This window comes from Mytilus trossulus, chromosome 5, assembly GCF_036588685.1.
Source record: "Mytilus trossulus isolate FHL-02 chromosome 5, PNRI_Mtr1.1.1.hap1, whole genome shotgun sequence".
NCBI lineage: Eukaryota > Metazoa > Mollusca > Bivalvia > Mytilida > Mytilidae > Mytilus > Mytilus trossulus.
In genome coordinates, this window is record NC_086377.1 from 44,995,946 (window position 1) to 45,001,638 (window position 5,693).

Sequence of the window (5,693 nt, forward strand, 5' to 3'; positions counted from 1 at the left end):
GGTCATATGTGCTTATGTGACATTCAGCACAATCAATCAATTGTGTTTTCATTATTAAGTGCCATAATATTTTAATTCAGGTTCATCATGTTCATCTTGAAGATGTTAAAATCAGAAAACTGATTTCCTATCACCTGCTGAGATGGGAGTCAACTGAAATGGTATTTCTTTTCTGTTCTAATAGAAGAAATTTTTATGACCAGAATATACATCTAAATACAGAAATAACTAACTTAATATAATTTATACATAACCACAATCCCGAAGTGTCAGATCAATCAGAATGAATCGATTTCCATGATATAGGGGAAAGGACAAAATAGTCAGACGGAAACTCATAAAATGATACAATGTATGTACGTGTTAACCATGTTGACGCTTACAAAAATCATGGGTTAATCTTTACCTGACCCAATCACAAAAAAAAACACAACTTAATTGTTAATCAAAACTTCATTGGCAATTATACCACATCATCTTTTTTTTTAATCGAATTCTAGCTGTACTACATAATTACATGTATGATACATTCAAATTTAAAATATATAGAAAGTAATTTCTGTCTGTGTGTTGGGAATGCTGTCTCATTGCCATACAAATGTACATGTGAAATGTTTTATGTAGGCATATGGTAATATAATGCGGTACATGTATATCTAACATCTTTTGCTAATCTTGCTAGAAACATGTATAAGAATTTTTTATACTGTGGAAATATTCAATCACAAGTTTCCAAGTATACCATGTATACCAGTAGAAAATTAAATGCATATGAACATGTATGTAAATGTACATATGTACAAAAGAGCATCTACATTATAAATGCAAGCAAAGAAAAATATCCAACATTTTTTGGTTCAAACATTCTGTGGATGTTACATTTGTACATTTGTACAGAGGTCTTGCTCAGTATTGAAGGCCAACATCAATATGACCAACAACTGCAATCAAAACACTTTATAATACTTTTGAACATTTTGTAAACCTGTATAGTCTGTGTTATGAAATGAGATTGAAATATAAACCATGACAAAATATGATTTTCTTGTTCTCTGGTGGTTAATACATGTATATGAATAGTTGTTCTCTGATTGAGAGTTGTTTCATTGGCAATCATCTGTCGTGTATGTCGTATTCTTACTTTTATAATTACATGTACATGTAACTACATAGGTGGTGCATCAGTGAATTGCATGCTTACATTTGTACATGTACAATGTACATGATGTAATTTGTATATGTCTGAAATGTACATATGATATCTGTAGGTTTTCTGGTAGGATTAATATCTATATTGTATTACTTTTTACATCGGTTTCCTGTAATTGCCATAAAAATAACAAAACACTCATAGAAGTCTAATAAATGAATATTTCAAAATTCCCCTTTACCATGTTTACAGTTCAACTGAATATCATGTCTATCTGTAGATCTCTCACTCGTCTTGGTTAGATATTGCAGATTTTTAAAAACATTTCATGAAAGAGACATAAAATTACATTTCTGACATCCATCATGTCCATGAAATACAATATTTGAACTGAAATCCTTTTTGAAGCTCCTATTTTAAGAATATTCACAAATCTCCAAACTGCCTTTATTATGTATATTGGTATTCCTTTTAACTGAAGTAAAAACTCTTTAAGATGGTATCAACTTCAATAATGATGAAAAAGAAGTTAAATTGTCCAATAAATAATATTCCTCTCTCTTTCAGCATCAATACACTAAATTCCAATTCATTTGGTTTTGAAACAGTCAATGCTTCTACTAAGTACGGTGCATTATGTAGAATTGCTATCATTTTTCTATTTTTCATGGACATATTTGGTGGCTTTCTAAACAAATTTTAATCAGATCTTCCATAATGACCATGATGAGTTATAAGTAACTTTTAACTGGTGTCTGACTGCAGGTCTTCATCCCTGAAATATGAAAATGCAAATATAATACAAGTACAATGTATATATCAAATGAAATTTTCAATATGAGAAAAGTAATCAAAAGTTAGTGCAAACATACTTCTTCAAAAAAGTACTGTTAAAATGCTAAAAAAATAATTCTCGTCCTTTTTTACCAGTAGTAATGTCTTTATTCAACATTTGAACAAAAAATAAATTTTCCAAACACATTTTAATAAGGCGCACTATGTAATAAATATTTAAATATTATGTTGAACTTCATTATTTTGTATCGTATCTCCTTTTCCAAATGTGAACAATGACAGGAATACTTCAATATCAACATGATCAATATCAGTAATCCAGAAGAAAATTTAGCTACATGGTCCGAGACAACCATTGTCGTCCCTTGATTTTCGTTGTTCATTTTCGTTGTTCACAAATATATTCCCTAGTGTTGACAGTGGGATTCTTGCCATTAATTTTTATACCCCTTCCAAATTTATTTCTCCATGTTTAATGCCTCAAATTGCAAGTCGGGGGATGAAATTACACTGTAAAAAAAATTGGGTCCAGAATTTTAAAGGAAAGTAGTGATTTGGTCATTCACTTTTTTCTCACATAAATGAGGCCATCAGTTTTCTCCTTCAACAGGTTTATTAATATTATGATTTGGCGCCCTTTTAGAGAAGACAATGTGGTAGAATGTGTTTTTCTCATTGTTGAAGGCCATAAGGCCTAAATGATGACATATAGTTTTTAATTTCTGTTTAACTTGGGACCCTTCAGGAGAGTCGTCCCATTGTACATGTACAATAGTTAGATAATTACAGGATAAAACAATTTACCTGTCTATAATATATGTAATGCAGCTCTCCAAATTCAAACCATTACTTTATATTTCATCACAGCTTGAATGGCATACTGTAACCTCAATCCTGTTATTGTCAGGTGACCTAAAAAAAAAAGAGAATGTAAATATGTAATTATATACTTTTTTTTAAAAATAAAGGAGCATGAAAAATTGAAAACAACACGTTCAATAATTTCATGCGTCCATAGCACTTTTCTGGCCGAGTCTGGATTTACCTTCATCAGGAACGCTCAAAGCCAAACATTTAAAATCCAAAGATGTACAAGTAGTGAACAAAATAACAGAGCTATATGTCATGTATGTCAAAAATAGTATGAACCTGTGTATACATTGTAACATGTATAATCATGATAATGAATCATATATTTTTTAAAATAAAGAAATCACTTTTGCCATACAATAGAAATACAATGTAGGAAGATGTGGTGTGAGTGCCAATGAGACAACTCTATATCATGTCCATCCAAATAACAATTTATAAAAGTAAACCATTATACATGTAGGTCAATGTATGGCCTTCAACACGGAGCCTTTGCTCACATCAATAAGCAAGCTATATAGGGCCCCAAAATTACAAGTGTAAAACCATTCAAACAGGAAAACAAACGGTATAATCTATATAAAAAACAAGAAACGAGAGACACTTATAAATTACATAAACAAACGACAACTACTGTACATCAGATTCCTGACTTAGAACAGGTGCAAACATTTGCAGCGGGATTAAACATTTTAATGTTTATATTAATGCAAATTAAATGAACCCAGGATATGCATGTTGCTAATTTTTGCTCGTCTTAACGTAATTTTTATGATTAACTAGAAGTGCTGAGAACACTGCTCACAATAGCCAGCCCCCTCCCCCACACAAATATAAAATAATATAAAGCAAACAAGTGAATCTGTAAGCTACTGATCACTTTTGATACCCCCATACACTTTAAGAATTTTAAGGTACACAGGAATTTGTTGAGTGGTGAATATAAAAAAGCATCACACGGTATTGCTGACTCATATAAACCCTCAAAACCAAATTTTAGAAGTCCTTGTTATTTTCCTGAGAAAGATGCGACGAAAAATATTCAATTCTGGAACAGACAGACAGACTGACTTTAATATACCGTCAAAATTGACCGTTTCTAAACAGGCTGTGGCCTTTTCCATTTAATAAATGATATGATTTGCATCTGTTCATGCTTGTACACAATATTGTCTGTTATAACAGAATACACAGCTTTATTACAAGTGGTTTTTTTCCTGCCTCTTGGACATGAGGTCTCGCTATGAAAATTTTACAAATACCATTATGGCTCGATTCGGTTTACTGGGGATATATATAGCTGAACACTGAACAGGGACACAGTTCAGATATTAGATATCATTCATGTACTCTAATTTTAGAGGGAAAGTGAATGCAGTGACTATTCAATTTTAATACTAATAATTATTATTATATATATAAAAATAATATGTCATGTACATGATGTATGTCAAAAGCACGAGAAATTAAAGAGTATGACAGGAAACATGGAAAATAAATAAGGGGAAACATGAAGCACACATCAAGTCATCCTACTAAACACGAAACATAGAAAGATAAAACGTCTGAAAACGAAAACAAGTTCGTGACCTTCTGCTATTGTCTGTTCTATAGTTGGGTTGCTGTCTCCTTAACACATTTCCCATTTCAATTCTCATCATTTTTATATGAAAGACACCGTAAATATGTTCTCATAGTTTATGACTTTATTCATTGTAGGTTGAAAAATACAGGCAAAGTTTAGATGTTTATGAGGTGTCCTATATTATGACTTTATTGGAACCTTAATCTGATCTCTTAGTGCACAAGCCATGCCCTCTGCATTTTAGTATAGAATAGAATATTTTTATTTCCCAAATTACAGGGCCCATAAAGGGCATATAATCAGATATATATCTCTAGATTGTAATACCTGAAAGCGATAAATTACACCTAAGTCGTGTTTTGTCCTGACATTGGATCATATTTAATAAATTTTCCATTTGTTCTCATCAGTTTCTTCAACCAGGTCGTTATAATCTCAACTGACAAGTGCACGGCTACTTCAGTTATTTTCAATTAACCAACTTGCAAACTGCAAGCTTCGCAACTACATTGAATTTCCAAATAAGGAAAACAGGTGGGCGGAGCTTTAACTCCGCTTGATATTTTTTTTTGGATAAATACAGCTTTCACTCAAATTATATCCATGTCTTGATGTGAAAATACATTATAATATGAAAAAAGACACCATATGACATATATTTCATCATTCATGCGATACGCGTACCTTACCTATTGCTACATTTGTTACCGTGTCTGCAGCGTCAAAAGTCGCCCGCCATTACACATTCTGATCTAGATAGGGGAAATAACTCCTGCACTATTTTTTTATTCGGTTTTGCGGGAAAAACCACCTTAATGTCGCTGCGTGATTCTTGAAATGAATAAAATATAGAAAACTTGTATATGTGACTTTTAGCAAATGCCTATACTGACCAGCTCATATCTTGTCATACTGACTTTGTTATATACAAACTACTCATAATATTTGAGTAAAAACTCTTTGGTCGAAGCATTTCAACCCCCTGCCCGCTACAATACCAACGGATTTCATGAATACTGATTATATTTATTTAGAAATTAATTCTTTCATAGAAAAAACTAAGGATTTTCTTACCCCAGGAGTAGATTACCTTAGCCGTATTTGGCACAACTTTTTGGAATTTTGGATCCTCAATGCTCTTCAACTTTGTATTTGTTTGGCTTTTTAACTATTTTGATCTGAGCGTCACTGATGAGTCTTATGTAGACGAAACGCGCGTCTGGCGTATACAATTATAATCCTGGTACTTTTGATAACTATTTGATATGATTAAACAAGAACAAAGTTGTGTAA

The 5,693-nt window shown here is 31.9% G+C and overlaps 1 long non-coding RNA gene across 3 annotated transcripts; it reads right to left on the reverse strand.

Moving 5' to 3' along the window:
- Positions 1–1,524: 1,524 nt before the first annotated feature.
- On the reverse strand, positions 1,525–5,154 carry LOC134719681 (uncharacterized). 3 transcript variants are annotated; one of them, XR_010107655.1, is made up of 3 exons: positions 5,090–5,154; positions 2,750–2,857; positions 1,525–1,925 (listed from the first exon to the last, which is right to left on the reverse strand). It is a non-coding gene; the product is annotated as an uncharacterized LOC134719681 (long non-coding RNA). The 3 variants fall into 3 exon arrangements; XR_010107656.1 differs by having other exon boundaries at positions 5,085–5,138; XR_010107657.1 differs by lacking the exon at positions 5,090–5,154 and adding an exon at positions 4,728–4,827.
- Between the last annotated feature and the right edge of the window lie 539 nt (positions 5,155–5,693).